The 17,448-nt window shown below is 38.3% G+C and overlaps 1 protein-coding gene across 5 annotated transcripts in view; it reads left to right on the top strand.

Moving 5' to 3' along the window:
• Window positions 1–17,448, top strand: part of Hs3st5 (heparan sulfate (glucosamine) 3-O-sulfotransferase 5) — a 233,809-nt gene that overhangs the window by 41,536 nt on the left and 174,825 nt on the right. For 4 of the 5 annotated variants that reach the window (XM_013507349.1, XM_013507348.1, XM_005409762.2 and 1 more), the window contains exon 1: window positions 17,197–17,408. The gene's annotated coding sequence lies outside the window, so the exon portion shown is untranslated. Of the gene's footprint in view, window positions 1–17,196; window positions 17,409–17,448 lie in introns of those variants that run through there. The other variant, XM_005409760.2, reaches the window with a different exon arrangement.

Raw genomic sequence — 17,448 nt, forward strand, 5'->3', positions numbered from 1 at the left:
AATGCAATCTCAGTGTTTTAAATTCCATGTCTCAAATTACCAATAATTTTGAATATTTTTTCATGTATTTATTTGCTGCTTGTATTTCTTCATCTAATAAGTGCATATTCATCACAGATGCCCATTTTTGGATTGGGTCTTTGAATTGGGGGCCTCAGTTTTTTCAATTCTTTATATGTTCTAGATAGAAGTCCTGAGGGACAACTGGCTAAATTGTTTTCTCACTCTGTGTATTTTCTTTTCACTCTGTTGGTGGTTTCTTTTGATGTGCAGGAGTTTTTAATAAGATGAGATCCCAGTTGTTGATTCTTTGAAGTATTTCCCGTGTAGTCTGGGTTTTGTTCATGAATTCTCTGCCTACACCTGTGTCTTCAAGATTTCTACCTACTTTTTCTTGCAGTAGATTTGGTGTTTCTGTTTTAATATTTAGATCTTTGTTCCATTTTACTTTAATTTAGTGCATGGTGGATAGACATGGGTGTAGTTTAAGTCTTTGGCATATAGAGAGCCAGTTTTTCCAGTACCATCTATTAAAGAGGCTATCTTTCTTCTAGTGAACATGTTTTGCCCATTTGTCAAAGATAAGGTGGCTGAATGTGTTTGTAGTTGTGTTGGCATCTTCTAATCTGTTCCACTGGTCTTCAGGTCTGTTTTTTTCTTTTTGCCAGTATCATGCTGATTTTATCACATTAGCTTTGTAGTATAATTTCAAATCACAGATTGCGATTTCTCTTGCCTGTCTTTGTTGCCCAGAATTGCCTTTACTCTTCTAGGACTCTTCTGTTTCCAAGTGAATTTTAGGACTGTTTCCCCTAGTTCTGTGAGGTATGCTAATGGTATTTTGATCAGGATTTCATTAAGTCTGTGTTACACTTTTGGGAGTATGGCCATTTTCACTATGTTGCATCTTCCGATCCATGAGCAAGGAATATCTTTTCATTTTCTGATATCCTTTTCAATCTCTTTTTTCAGAGTACTGTAATTTTCAATATATAGATCTTTTACTTCCTTTGTTAGATTGATTCCTAAGTATTTCATTTTGGGGGATTCTATTGTGAAGTGTGTGGATTCCCTAATTTCTCTCTCAGTGAGATTGTTGCTTGTGTGCAGGAATGCTATTTATTTTTGTGCATTGACTTTGTATCTAGCTATATAAGTGAATTTGGTTATTAAATATACAGGTCTTTGGTGGAGTTTTGGGGTCTTTTTTGTAGTGTCATGTCATCTGCCAATAGTGATCATTTAAATTCTCCCTTTCCTATCCTTATTCCTTTTATTTCTGACTCTGGTCTGATTGCTCTGGCTAATGTTTCCAGAACTATGCTGAAAAGGAGTGGTGACAGTGGACATCTTTGTTCCTGATTGTAGAGTGAAAGATTTCAGTATTTGTCCATTTAGTGTGATGCTGGTAGTTGATTTGTCGTAGATGGCTTATATCAGATTGAAAAAAGACCACCTATTCCTATTTTCTGTAGGGTTTTTATCAAGACTGAGTATTGGATTTTGTCAAAAGCTTTTTCTGTATCTATTGAGATGATCATGTGATTTTTGTCTTTGGCTCTGTTGATATAGTATATTACATTTATTGATTTGCATATGTTGAACCATCCCTGCATTCCTGGGATGAGTCCCACTTGGTTGTGGTGCATAATCTTCTTGATAATTTGCTGCATTTGCTGTGGAACACTCTGTAACCATTTACTAAGTCCATTTGTTTACAGGTTTGGTTCAGTGCTGATACTTCTTTGCTGATTTTTTATCTGGTTGGTCTATCTGTGAAAGTGTATTACGTTCCCCCATTACAATTGCGTTAGTGTTTATTTGATTTTTCATGTCCATTAATATCTGTCATATATAGTTGTGTACTTTCATTTTGTTGCATACATCTATAACACGCATACATCTGTTACATGTTCCTCTTAAAGTTTTCCTCTAACAAGTATGTAGTGACCTACTTTATCTTTTTTGATCGTTCCTGGTTTTAAATTCACATTGCAAACAAAATAGCTACCTCTGTTTTTTTCTGAGCTCCTATTACATGGAGTATTGTTTTCTATCCTTTGATCTTCAGTCCATGAATTTCTCTGTGAGTTAAATATGTTTCTGGTATGGTGCATATTGTTGGTTCTTGTTTCTTGGCCCCTTCTGCAAGTCTGTTTCTTTTGATTGGTGAGTTATTGTTGATTGTAACTGGTATGGCTTACCTTTGTCATGTTATTTTCCTGCTATTGATTCTCTGCTTTTTCCCTCTGTTCAACTGCTTGTGCTGCCTTGCAGTTTCTTTGTGTTGTTGTTCTTGGAATTGTGGTCATTTTTGTCTGTGTCTAGAATATCTTTCAGTACCTTTTCTAGTGTTGGTTTGGTGGTCATGAATTTCCTCAGTTGTTTTTTGTTATGAAAGTTTCTTATTTCTCCATTAATTCTGAATTATATTTTTGTAGTAAACATTAATCTGGGTTAGAAGTTGTTTTCTTTCAGGACTTGAAATGCTTTACTCCAAGCTCTTATTGACTTGAGTGTTTGTTTTGAGAAATTGGCTGTGATTCTGATGGGCTTTCTTTCATAGGTGATGTTTCTTTTTTCTAACAGCTTTTTTATTGTGTGTGTGTGTGTGTGTGTGTTTGAGGCAAGGTGTCACTGTGTAGTTCAGGCTGGCCTTAAGCTCACTTTGTAGCCCAGGCTGGTCTCAAACTTGCAACAATCCTCATGCCTTAGTCTCCCAAGTGCTGGCATTACTGTGCCTGGCTATTAACAGCCTTTAATATTCTGTTCTTATGCTGAATTTATGGAATCTTGATCATTATAAGTCTGGGTGTAGAGTTATTTGGGATATGGCTAATTGGAGTTCTATATGTATGCCTCCCCTGTATGTCAGATTCTTTTTGCATGGCTGTGAAATTTTCTGCTATTACTTCTGCAAATAGTCTGCAATATGTCATTTTCATTGATCCCTGCTCTTTCATTGATACCAGTCTTATGTTATTTTTCTTTGCATTATCTTGCAGCTATTGAATTTTTATTTCCTGTTCCCTTGATATTTTTAAAAGATCTTTCTTTTCATGATCACTAACCACAATTCTGTTTTCAAGGTCTGAAAGTCTAGCTTCAGTTTTGTTGAAGTGGTTTTGCCAGCTTTCAGTGGAAATCTTAATTTCCTGGATATCTGTTTAAATCTGTTTCATGCATTGTTTTTTTCCTATATTGATCATTCTTGGTTTCCATCATTTTCCTATGGTCCTCTATTTTCTTATCTATCTCTAGTCTAGTTTTGTTGACCAGTTCCTTTATTATGGTTGGAATTTCTTTTTTTACTTGAGAGATTATTTCTTATCTGGTTTCCTCTGTGGTCTCATGGGTTTGTTTCTTTAATTTGGTTGCTATCATTTCAGAAATTTCAGATATGTGTCTTCCATTTTCTTCTATTTCATTGTCTCCTGGACTTGTTCTGGGTGTCCTGGAGGTCTGAGATTGCATTTTGCTTCTGCAACTTGTCCCATTTTCTATTTCAAAAGTTTTTATTTTTTTCTGTGTTGATCCTTGTAAGTTTTTGTAGTAGATAGCTGTATTACTAGTGTCAAAGGCTCTCTAGATGAAGTCTGTTCTTCATGGATGTCTTCTCTGTATATGTGTTTCGTGGTTTGTGTCTGCCTCAAGATCCTACCTTCCTAGTTTATTAAGAGTGAGATGTTGGTATCTGTTTGGCTCAGTCTCCAGTCCTTTGGGGTGGAGGCCTGGGGTGAGGTTATTACCTAAGAGCTTCCCAGTATTGCTACAGAAGTGAGAACAACTGATTTAAACAGATATTACATTCTACTAAAGTAATATAATTACCAATAACAATAGTATAAACCATAGTTTAGAAGCTGACAGACTGTGGTAACTATTAATTTTGTACCTTAAACCATAGGAGCAAAATCTACAGTTACTTACAAGAACCGATCATAAATTGGGAGCTTGTATGAAAAGTGTTTCCCCTTTGTAGAGTGATTTTACTCTGTGGTGGGGAAATTTAAGAAGGATAGTGGCTAGAACACAGATAATTGAAGAGAAATGAAGTGGAAGCCAGGCTAGAGGACAAAGGATGATCATGTGAGCTTTGGGAAACTAGAGAAGAAAGCAGAGGAGAAAGAATGAAGGAGTGAGCAAGAGATTATCGAATGTGACCTCTAAGAATGTTTCTCTCTAAGAAATGTGACCTCTATCGAATGTTTCTCTCTAAGAAAACTTAGAGAGACTGTTCACTCATATGAAAATATGATTAAGTATAGACAGGTACACTGAGGAAAGGGGAAAGAAGACAGATAGATTAGAACAAAAGTATGAGTGAAATTCAAAAAAAGGAAAAGGAAATGGAAACAAGCCAGCAAAGAAAGAAGAAAAATAAAATAAAACAAAATTCCTCTGATGTCCACAGAGGAAAACTACTGGAGAACATGCCAACAGTGGAGTTTGTGCTGGATTTCAGGCTGATCTTGGCTTCCAGATGTGGGGCGTGGCCACAGTTGTCAGCCAGCACTTTCTGTGTGTGCCTTAGTAGCCTTCCATGCCTTACCCTGCTTCTCTCAGCATCCCTCTCCCCGTTCCTGTGCTGCCCTCAGACAGACAAAGGGGGCTGCTCCCAGTCCTGTGCACTGTTGGCTCCTTCTAATCCTTCCTCAGCCTCCTGTGTTCCTCTTCTCCTGGCAGGTCTCTGTCCTCTCAGGTCAGTTGTTGTAGGGTGGGGTAGGGATGCAGTGATATCATCTGACCCTCTGCTCCTGCTGTTGCAATCCAGGGCTGCTCAGTCTCAATTCTTACTCCTCTCCAGGGGTGGGGTGCTAACTTCCCATTTGTTGCTTTACAAGTTCTACTGCCGTAGCCACTTGCCTCTGTTGTAGTCTGTTACTTCCTTCAGTGAGGTGGGGTGATGAGGATGCCTTGGGTGCCTTTCTGCTTTTGCCCCTGCCCCCGGTGGCATGGGGACACCCCAAGGCTGCGCAGTCCTGATGTCCAAGTTGGCTTAACTTCCTGTGCTTCTCTAACCACAGGTCATGGGGGAGGGGTGAGCTCTTCTATTTACTGTACACCACCTGCACCACCGTAGTCTTTAATTTTGTTCCTGGTGATTCCAGTTAGCGCTCTGGTGCACAAAAGGAAAGGGAAGGAAAGAAAAAAGAAAGGGAAGGGGAGAGGAGGGAAGGGAAAGAGAGGGAGGGGAAGAAAGGGAAGGGAAGGGAAAGGGAAGGAAAGAGAGGGGAGGGGAGAGGAGAGAATGGAAGGGATGAAAACAGGAAAAGTGGCAGACTGTCAGGGAGGGAGCATTTCTCTCACTCCTGTGTGTGCCGGTGGAATTTGCTGCTGGACTGTACCATCTTCTGTTTGGAGGAAGGCAGAAGAGGCAGGAGCCCTTATATCCCAAGTCTATCCTCTTTGGCTTGATTTGACCACACTGCTTAGTAAGCATCCTTTTTTCTTTTCTTCTACGATTCCAAGTATGGTGGGCAGCCGACCCAGTCCTGTGATCCACTGGCAGCTAGGTGGGCTGGTTGGCCATTTCATTAAGTCCTTTGTGTTTTGCTTGATCTATTAGTCTCTTATGTCAGATTGATTTTGGTTTCCAGATGTATGTCCTCCACTTTCTTCCAGTTACCTGAGTTTTAGTTAATTTTCTCTGTGCAGCTCTGAATGAGGCTTCTCCACTGTTCTGCCATCTTGTCCTCACGGAGATGTTTTCAAAATGGAGATTAAGAATAAGTGGAAATGAGTTAAGCAGTAGTAAAACCAATTCCAAATCAGTGCCTTGTGAATTGTTGATGTGTGAATGAAAGAAAAGCAATGGTAACAGCACAGACATCTTGAGGTTAAGAACCACCCCTCTCTCTTAGGGTCAGGAAATAGGGGACTGTGATTTACTTGAAAAAATGGGAAATCTGGCATTAGAAACATCGCCTTTCATTCAGGGACAGAAAGATGCCCTAGAGGGCCTCTGCCTTGAGCCACACACAAGGTCACTTGGAGAAGAATGAGAAGAACGCTAGCGGAATGAGGAGCAAGAGCTGTGTGTGTGTACAGAGGTGGGGTGTAAAAGCTTGAGCACTGAACTTTAAGTTGAAATTAATGCAGAAGTTGTTGCTTGGAAGTTAAATTGTTTTCACTATGCACTGTAAATATTTATTGGCTCATTGAAAAACTGAATGCTGTCAAACACATTTTAGTTTCTGTGATCACCTGTGTCTGGATATGAGGCCCCTAGAAAAAGGAAAGAAGTTCTAAGAATCAGTCTTTCAAACTTAATTGTTCCCACCCCATTATGGGATGTCACTCCTGCCCCTTTTGCCCTGTCTAACAGATCAGATAAAGCCCTAACAACTGCAGAAGTGACCAGAGCTAAACCGAGGCAGCAAAATGGGGGCAAGGCCCTCACATCCTAGTTTTGGGCCACAGCTCCAGTGTCTTTAAGTGTGGCCTCATTGCACTACTACAAAAGGAGTGCAGATTCAATCCTGATACGCATATTATATGAACAGTCTGCACAGCAGCAGACCTATTTCAGTATATCTTGTTAAATACAAATCAGCGATAACAATCCAAATCAAGCAGGACGTTTTTTACATACACGTTGAGACCATGAATACTTTACGATGGAAGGCATTCAAAAAACAAACAAGCTCACCAATTTGAAGTTCCAAGTTGAAGCCCACCTAAGACTTCTTTGTAATCTTGATTAAATTTCTGATTGTGTTCAGGATTACATGATTTTCGGTGTAGTGTCAAGTGCCCACAATGGGAAAGGATGGACTGCATCCTTGAAGAGCTTTTCAGTGCAAGCCTAACTGTGCAACAAATAAAACATATTTTAAAACAGAAATTCCCAGTGGTAGTTAAAATATTTAAACTGAAATCAAGTCTGGATTTCATTTATTATGTAGTAAAACAGTGATACAAAAGAGCACCGGCAGAGGATAGAGCTGAAGCAAGACATTACATTGATAACCTGTTCACTTGGACAGAGACAGAGAGACTGAGTGACCAGAACTGGCTCCTTTGCCTTTTCTCCAGGTATAGGTCCCCAGACCAGACTAGAACATGCAAAGTTGGAAACAAACTGTCGCCACATCATCACCTAAACTTGCACTTGAATCTTTTTTTCTTTGTTTCTAACTTCTTGCCCAGTGCAAGAGTGATCACCTAGCTGTGTTCTTCCCTTTGGCTAAAGCACCAAAACCTCAGCAGGCTGAGGTCTTGTGATTCTTAGAGACAGTATTAAGTGAGCTTTGGGCTCTTCCTCCAGCAAAGCAAAAGCTGTCAACATTTTGCTAGGAAAATTACTTTCCAGTAATCAGATAGACATAAGGTCTACATTTAGACATGGGAAATTTTCACACATTCGATAAATAATCATCAAGCCACGCGACTGAAATAGACTTGTCTCCTTTAATTGCAACAACCCTCAACATTTCTGAAACAATGAAGATTTCTGAAACAATGAAATTTGTGCTTCTGCTATATGATTATCTCTGTGTATTTGCTGTGTATTTTGAAAATAGATGAATTTTTAAAAGTTTAGAATTCTGAATTATTTTGCGTAAGTAAACACTCTGCATTTTTATTAGACATTGATGTGAAGATAAAATATTGCTTTTAGAAAGCCTGCATTCTAACAGTTCTTCTATGTATTTTTGTGCTTCTCTTTCTCTTTCTTGGGAGTTAATGCTGTACTTTATTTGATTTGCATGTGGGATGCCGAAGTTTCCATTTGTTAGGTGAAAATCTAGTCCTCACATTCATCAAAAACTGTTGTCAGAAATGAGAGTCCAGGCCACGGTGTCTTCTTGGTGACCGCCCTCACGCTGCCCAGTGCGCTTCTTTTCCTACTCTTCTTGGCCCAAACTCCTCCTGCAAATCTTGTTTCTTCTACTTCAATAAAACTTTGCTACCACTTTTTAAAAAGGTAGTCCAGATCAGTGAACAACCTTTGGTCTTGTGTGCATGTTCACATTTGCAAAAGGGGACTTTACCCAGAATTTCAGAAACATATACTTTTAGTCACTTAAAGGTAGTTAGAGGACACAGTGAATTTAAACTCAGATTGTTTTTGAGACACGGTCTCTTTACGTCACTATGTTGCCCAGGCTGGGCTGCCTCTTGAGATCTTACTGCCTCAGCCTCCCAGAGCACTGGGATTGCAGGCATTTGTCACCATGCTGGGACCCATGTTAAAATTAAAATCACCAAGGGAACTTGTGAAGATCAGTTTATCCACCCTAAACCAAAAGAAACAGAATCTTTAAGGATGGGGGCTGAATATTCACATTTTTTTAATTTTTAACTTGTGTACTCAAAATTGCAAGGTTTATTAGCCTCCACTTTTGTCCAGTTCTTATTGTCTACACAGACAGCAAGGACATGTTCAGAAAAAAAGAATGTGTCTCAGAACAGAGCAGACCTTGGAGTGGCAGCCATATCACTGGGCCCTATCTCAGAGCTATTTTTGAAACAATTCAGGACTCATATTGTGTTTCAGCTTTTCCTGATTTGAACCTTCTCTCGATAATATATTAACAGAAAGAACCGTGCAACTTAAACTTTTGGAAATTTTTTCTGTCAACTAGAGAAATGATGCCATTCAAACTTCATTAACAGATGAATTTCCTGCACTTCCTACCATAATCTATCTCCTTGCTTTGTACCAAAAATAAATTAATCTTTGATTATGGGAAGGGTTTTTCAAAACATATTTCTAACTTTCATTGTTTATGAAACAAGTGGGTATCTTCAATAAGCTTACTGTGTGTGGCCCCATTTCAAAGTCACCACATAAACGACATGGCAGTCACTCTCGGAGAAACACCTTGAGAAAGCAGCACTGATAAAAAAGGGCTAAGAGACGGCAGTGTTGAAGACAGAGAGAGTTAAACATTCTCCTGCGTGTATCTGTGGAGCCCATCAGAATCTAAAATATTTCAGTTCAGCATAAAATTGCAGTAATAATCATTATTGGTCTATGTTTTACCTTGTAGAGAGATGGAAAAGTGTATCTAAGGGCATCATGCCTGTGCTCAGAAGTGATGCACATCCAGCCTTGCTAGTGCCAGAAATAAATGGAGATGACAGCAGATGAAGGGTAGAACCATTTTTCTCTTACACACTCACGCAAAGCACTGACCAGAGCAAGCGTGATCGTGCTTTAAGCTTCCACTGTAAGCCAAACGGTTTGTTGTGGGAAGAGGGACACAGAAGCTGAAGTCCCTGAATTCAGATATCCCACAAAACAAAGACAGAAAAGTTCAACAGTTATTGGTCAAAAGTCAATAAATGAATATATTTTAAGGTAGTAGAAGTAAAGAATTAACATTTAAATAAGAAAACTCATAAATGTGAGGCTATTTTATGAATTATAAATAGAATTATACATATTCACGCAAGTTTTCATACACAAGTATTTTGTAAGGAATTATTTACCTTATTGGAAAGTTGAACAGAATATCTTTACAAAGTGGGTATTACTTTCTGTAAGTTCTGTGTGCTTGTACAAATTATCACTATAGTGCAAAGAATATATTCCAGAATAGTGTGTTTTTAATGAATAATTTTTAAAAGACCAGAAAATTATCCATAATAGATCCATAGCTAAAGTATCAGTGGTTTAAATGAAGTGATCTATCTCTAATATAAGCACCATGATGTATCTGTCGTTGCGGAAGCTGCCAAATGTGTCAGCTTTCCCATTGCGGGGATTCACCCATACTTTCAAAGAAGAAATGATTTATTTGGCTTAAGAGTGCAAAGGATTCAGTCCATGGTGGATGCTCCAAGGCAGGAACATCATGGTGTAGGAGTGTGGCAGAGCAAAGTGGCCTGGTTTGTGTTGGACAGGAAGCAGATCAGGGGAACTGTGTCAGAGAAGGAAGGTGTGAGGGACCAGATACACCTTAGTTCCCAAGCTCATATTTGCATGATTCACCCAGACACACCCAGAAATGTGCAGATCTCTAGGTGGCTCCTGAGGCAATCCACTCGACAACTAAATTCAACTGGCACATCCACTTACCAGGAGGATGTGGGATCTGGGTCAACCAGCAACCTGTGACTCCTGGGTTTTCTCTTCTTTATTCTCAAAGCCCATTTTAGTCAACCCATGTTCCACAGGATTCAAGTGCTTGTGTAAGAAGTGGTTTGTGGGAAATGGTTTCTCTTAAAAATACTTTAGTACTATTCTCATCCAGCCAAACTCCTCTCTGTTGCAATACAACTTTAGCTTGTTTAACCATGTTGCAGTCTGGTCTCCTTCTAAGGACCTCATTTTGAGATCACCTTAATGGAGTAATAGAGTTCCCTAACTCCTCAGTTCTTCACTGACAGAAAATCATAGGATGATCATAGGTGTAATCATGAATGTGTAGCTTTGACATGTTTAGTGCTCGTCATGTAAGTTTAGATATCTTACTGTTTTAGAACACTTTCAAAATTGTAATTGGGAATTTTACATTTTATTAGTAGAAGCTACCATAAAGTCTTTAATATCTTTGACCTAGAAGTAATTGAAGAAAAAATATGTACATTTATATTTAATATTGAGAGGAACATCTACATCAGGTATACATAAAAAATCTCATACTCTTAACAGAAGAATCAATTTTATTTTTTCTAATTTAATTTTAAAAATAGAAGGAAAAATTAACAAACATCCATTTACATAGCATAAGAACAGTACAAGCAATACTAAATTACAGACAAAGTGGTAGGAAATTAACAATGGTTGTATTACATATTGATAGCTTCAAAGTGATTTCTCAGGAAAACAAATATAGACATGCAAGATTGATCAAATAATTAATCATTAACTGTTCCTTTCAGTAAAGTGATAGAAGTCAGTAGCACAACTATGTTAGCTATCCTGTGTATACATACATACATAATTTCCCCTTCTCTCTTTTCTCTTTTCCCTCATACCAGTTGCTCTTTACTTTTGAGCATTTTCCTTTCATTTCACAATGTCTATCATACCTCCTAATTTTTATTCACTAGTGAGAAAATACATTGCTTACACATGGAGGTCTTATGTATTTCACTTATGAGTATGGTCTGTAGTTGTGACCATTTACCTATAAAAGCCTGGAGTTAATCATTCTTTATAGCTGAGTAATATTCCATTATATAAAAATGCCACAACTTTTTTATCCAGTCCTTAGTGGATGGACATTTGGTTTGCTTCCACAATTTAGCAATCACAAATTGTGCTGCTGTGAACATCGTGCACATATATTCCTGTGATATGATGTTTTCAGATCTTCTGGGAAAATACCCAGAAGGGGAATAGCTGGGATGAATGGGATCTCTAGATCTAGTTTGCTGAGGAATCTCCACATTGATTTCCACAGTGGTTTCACCAGTCTCCATTCCCATGAGTAGTGGAGAAGAGTTCCTATTTCTCCACAGCCTCGCCAGCATTTGTTATTGGTTGATTTCTTAATGATAGCCATTTTTCCTGGAGTGAGGTGAAATCTCAATGTTTTTTTAATTTGTATTTCTAAAATGACTAGTGATGTTGAACATTTTCTCATATATTTATTTGTGATTGTATTTCTTTATCTGAGAAGTGTGTATTCATCTCAGATGCCCATTTTTGGATTGGGTCTTTCTGGATTGGGGAGGCTGATGTTTTTTAATTATTATTTTTTTTTTAATTTTTTTTTCTGGTACCAGGAATGGAAGTCACGACCTTGCACTTGCCAGACAGGCACTGTACCGCTGAGCTAAATCCCCAGCCCCTTAATTCTTTATATGTTCTAGATAGAAGACGCTTGTTTGAGGGACAGGCAGCTAAAATTTTTTCCAATTTGTTGGTTTTCTTTTTACTCTGCTGGTGATTTGTTTAGATGTGCAGAAACTTTTCAGTAGGATGAGATCCCAGTTGTTTATTTTTTGACGTATTTCCCATGTGGTTTGATTTTTGTTCATGACCTCTGTGCCTACCCCTATGTCTTCAAGATTTTTACCTACTTTCTCTTCCAATAGATTTAGTGTTTCTGTTGAAACACTATTGAGATCTGTGATCCATTTTGACTTGAGTTTGGTGCATGGTGATAGACTTGGGTCTATTTTCAGTCTTTGGCAGGTGGCAAGCCAATTTTTCCAGCACCATTTATTAAAAAGGCTATGTTTCTTCCAGTGACTTTGTTTAGCCCCTTTGTCAAAGATTAGGTAGCTGAGTGTGTTTGTGGTTGTGGCTGTTTCTTCCAGTCTGTTCCATTGATCCTCAGGTCTGTTTTTGAGCCAGTACCATGTTGATTTTATTACAGTAGCTTTGTAGTATAATTTCAGGTCAGGGATTGTGATTCCACCTGACTTGTCTTTGTTGCCCAGGATTGCTTTTGCTATTCTGGATCTCTCAAAAGAAGCAATTTTAAATACTAAAAATTTGCACTATAATTGTACAATGTACATCAATTTTTTCATGCAAAAGAACAAGCCCAAGTTTGCCAATAAATCCAGAAATTAATAAATATAACAAAAAATCATTTTCTCCTACAGGAAAGAATCATGTATAAAGATACATATATATATATCCCAAAATATACACAGGAAAATTAATTGCACAGCTTCCTTGTTCTCATTGGAGTTTAAGTTCCAGAGAAAATAAAATTATGACTAACATCCTGGTGGAATTTCTTACTTTGCTTGAAAAGCAATTGGGTATTAAGTCATGATTCACTAAAATATCTTTTAGTACTCAAGGAAAAAAGTATGAAATAACCTACACTGTGATTGTTCATGAGAACTATTTGTAGTCATTCTCAAAAGCATTTCATGAAGAAAGATTTGTTTTTATCTGTTTTTATTTTATTTTTTTTAATTTTACAAACTCCCCCATAGACTAAATACTCTGAGAAAACTGAAAAGTATTTGTAACCAAACAACACTCTGTAGAAACCAAAGGCGGTTACTTTTTGTGTAAATATGCCTTAGGAAAACTTGAGCTTGTTCTTAACTAAAATATTTAGACTCTTCCATTTCCTGGCCTCTCCTTTGCTGGATCTTTTCCATTCTAGCTCTACCCACCTCTCTGTAGTCTGGAAGAGCAGACACCGTCAGAAACACTGTGAAGCCATGTTTACCTGGCCTCCTGTCTGCTGTACACATGGCCAGCAAGCTTATTCTCTGCTTTTGGTTTCCTGTGCACGTTCGTACTTTAGGCTGTCTTGGGAAATATTTTTTACTTTGAGTGATGTCAGTACATAACACAGAACAGTACAGCATACCTACTTGTTTATTTTGAAGAAAAAAACAATAAAAATAATGAAACACAATTTCAAAACAAGATCATAGAAAATTAACAATGGTTAATATATTGCATATCTCTTTAAAGTAGTTGCTCAGATTACAAGATATAGGCATGCAACATTGATCAGACAATATAAGCACACCCTTCAGTGAACTAAAAGAAATCAGTAGTATAACAACCTTAGCTGTCTTGTGTGTTTTGAATGCTTAGAGTTCTGCTTGGTCTTCTCAGGTGACTATGCGACACTTAATCTGGAGTAACTGTTTTCCAAAATAAGTAAGTCTCTAAGAATGGCATCAGCAATTCATCTTTTAAAATATTGAATTTTTGCTTCTATTCTTAAAATATGTGATGCCTAGCTATAAATAAAAATGGTTGAAAATATGTCATTAGAAATATAAATAAATGTCCAACTCAGAATTTATCTGAAGGTTCCATATGTCATGTAGACTAGCTCTTCATAATGAATCTGTACAGACTGTGTTGAAATGCAATTAGAGATACGTTTCTTATTTCTCTATTTTTTGACAGAATATTAATATATTTTCTTTTATTCATTTCTAATCCTATAGAAAAGTGATACCGTATCTATTATATGAATACACTTTAAATTTCTAGAGAAGAAACAATGTATCAATGTAGTATATTTAGTGGATAATACATGGTTTAGATTGTGCTTATCTTGTTATGAATCATAAAAGTGTGGGAAGGTTTCCTGGGAGAAAAGGGCTGCATCATTAACAACAAAAAATGGTGGAATATGAATAAGAAGGGAGCTGAGTAGTTATTAATGAAAATGTAGGTATATAATAAAAATATAAATAACTTTGTCAGTCAGCCTTTTGTTGTTGTGACAAAAATATCAGAAATATCAACTTAAAAGAGAAAGACATTTTGTCTGAGGCTACAGAGATTTAAGCCCGTGGTCAGCTGGCTCCATTGTTTCTAGGTCTAGTGAGACAGAATGCAATGGCAGAAGGGTGTAACAGGAGAGCTACTCAAGACATGGCGACCAGAAAGCAGAGAAAGGGTGCGAGTCAGAGAAAAAGCACCCAAAGACAGGACAGCATCCCCAAGGCCACAGCTCATGGTCTGCTTCCTTCAGTTAGGCAACAATGCCGGTGTTTCCATTGTTTCCCATCCATGCCAGAAAGTCATGCACCCATCGAAGGGTTAACCCACGGAGGAAGTTAGAGCCCTCATTATTCAGTTACCTCCCAAAAGCCCTATTCCTGGGTAGGTGAGACTCTGGGGGACATTTTAAACATGAACCGTAATGCAAGTCTCTATCCGGAGTTAAATAACATGTCCATAACTCAGTTCCTCTTCTCTGTTTCTCTGCTCTGGTTCCTTGGGTTTGTTTGATCCTCGTAATCCCAAGATGACTGCCAGCTGTTCCCAAGGCTGCATGCTTATTACTCATGGAATAAGGAAATGGGGAGAGATCTTTTGCAAATGGGAGGAGAACCACGTAGTCGGTGGAGGGGAGGAGTAGACTGGAGATGTGTTATGTGCATGTACCAAGTCCCCACTATGAATTTAATCATTACTCGCTGCAAATGTGTACTAATAAAAATAAAAATTAGAAAAAAGAAACAAAATGCTTGCTTCTTTGGGCAATAAAGCTCCAGGATAGAGATCCATTGACATCAAATGCATGTGTTCATTCTTACTGTAGATAGAGATTGAGAGACAATGAGTCTCAAAAGCTAATTAATATGAACTTCTGGGCTGAGAAAAAATCCTCCCACCAAACCCACCTAAAGTGTTAGTGAGGGGTTAGAAAATGTAGAAGAGTCCACATTATTGGGAGATTTGAATGCCAGTTTAAGAACCTTGAACTTAATCCTGTAGACTAATGGAAGCTCTTATACTTTGAACAAAAGAGGAATTCAGTGAAGTCAGTGTGTTAAGAAGTTAAGTCTGCTCTGCCAAGACAGACCCCCATATCTGTGATTTCCTGGAGAACCACTTCCTAGATGACAAGGTAAAGCTCATCAAGAAGATAGCTGACCACCTCACCAACCTCCACAGGCTGGCGGGCCCCAGGCTTGGCTGGGAGAGTACTTCTTTGAAAGGCTCACCCTTAAGCACAACTAGGAGGCTATGAAGCCTGGCAGTCTCTGAGGGGCTACTGCATCACCTGGCATTAAGGCTTCGGCTTAACCCTCTTCCTTCAGCCACTAGGCAGCTTTTTTGCCTCTCTGGAGCCCCCTCCCAAATCTTGGACCAGAAGAAAATAAAGCCTTCTGCAGCAATAAAAAAAAAAAAAGAAAAAAGAAGTCTGGAAAAAAAAAGTGAGGCCTACAGGCAATTATAGGACACAGTGCCATTGTGTTCAAGACAGAGAAATCTATTCATCTATGACAACACTGGGGAAGAGGAAGTGAGAGCTTGCCCTGTGACCAAGGAGGAGGATCATAGCCATGAACTTGGCAGATGTGAAAAGTATTTCAAAGAAAGAATCCACAGGAGTCAGAGTTCTTCTTAGAAGGTGAAAGTCAGTCTTCCACTAAGATTACAAATAATGTGGTAGTTTGGGGCACCAAGGCAAAGATAGGGTTCTGCCATTTCCCACGGCTTATTACTGGACCTTCTTCCTCCAAACCAAGCTCTAAGTGGCTTTTCTCTCCACTTTATGCTAGTTCGTTGCTATCACTTTGCGTCTCATTCCCACATTACAACTTTTCTAGAAATCAGAAAGAAGGTGAGTTCTACCTACGTCAGGGAAAGGCTGTCCTTGACTCCACAGAATGTGAGCTTCCTTTTGTTGCAGCTTACATACTAAGGAATTTAAAAATAGATATTACTACACTCATAGCAGTAGAACTTACCTTTCAGCAATAATTTTGAGTGTTTTGTCAACCAACAAAGCTTCCCTTAACAAGGAGTAGAAAACACAGTGGTTTAAACAAGTACATTTCCGTTTCTGAGTCTTTATTGCATTTCACACCATGATGACAAAATTGCTGCTCTGCCTCCCAAGTACCACATTCTTATTCAAGGAAAGTAAACGTGTAGAAGAGAAAGAGGAGTAGGAGTTTTTCTACTTATCGGTAAAGCAAAATTCTGCCAGGATTTTTACCCAGCACATTTCACCTGCAGTAGCTTATGTGTCAGAATATGGTCCTGTTACTGCTCTTATTTCTATTTGTGAGACATAGCAAGAAGAAGGTAGTTGGGAATGGTTTTTCAGTAGCCAGGCCATGAGTCTCCCATGACAACTATAGTTACACATTGTATTTATTCTGTGCTCGCACTTGGAAGGCAGACTGCACATTTCATACCTGACCTTGTGTTTATCTATACATTTTGCTTCATCTACCCCTTAGGAGAACACTTGCATGATTGATCACCAATTTTAAAACGTGTTTTACTGTCTTTTTCAACTACCAAATTCAGCTTACCTCATCAACAAAGATCCTAGAATTTCAGTTTCCATGAGTAGGCAATACATATGGAGCAGAAAGGATATTATCTTGTTTATGCCTAATTATCATGGCAGGAATTACCCATGTGAAAGGAAGTAGAACAAAACTGTCAGATGATTCCAGGGGGAGTTAGTGAAGGTCTTCCATCTCCTACAGGGTTCTGGTAGAATTTCATATAAAGATATATTAGCAAGAGACCTTGTCACCTAGCTGTGAAAGAAACTCAGTGCCAGAATGCATATCGAACCTAAAATTAGTAATTATACCACTTGATGCAGTGTTTAAAAGAAATAGTCAATGAAAGCAACAGGAATTCTACCAGAATTTTCTGCAGGGAGTGTCATCATGCACTTGACTTTACAACGATATGATATTTTAAATAACAACTGTGCTAAATCTGGGAGCAGCAAACCCAAGCCAAGTTTAAATTTAGTAACACTGCTAGTTTACTGAAAATAACCTCCTAGACTGCACATGCTCTGAATTACAGGTGACTGACTATTGGTTTTTCTGTTCTGTTTAGAGATAATCAGGAACCCACTGGCTGACACACTGGTGGCTTCTCCTCTCAGCGGCATTTCTGGTGTCCACTGCAGGGGCCTCTTTGACCAGTCCCACCAGCATTGGAAATCAGAGCTCCACCACATCTATTCTTCTTGAAAACATCCATTGTATATGTTCAAAACTTTCTGAGTGTGCATAAAGATCTGAAGGTAAGTGAATTTTAGAAGTAACTGACATTCTTGTGTAACT

The sequence above is a fragment of the Chinchilla lanigera genome, unplaced genomic scaffold (assembly GCF_000276665.1).
Source record: "Chinchilla lanigera isolate Chin_1 unplaced genomic scaffold, ChiLan1.0 scaffold00125, whole genome shotgun sequence".
In the NCBI taxonomy this organism is placed as follows: domain Eukaryota; kingdom Metazoa; phylum Chordata; class Mammalia; order Rodentia; family Chinchillidae; genus Chinchilla; species Chinchilla lanigera.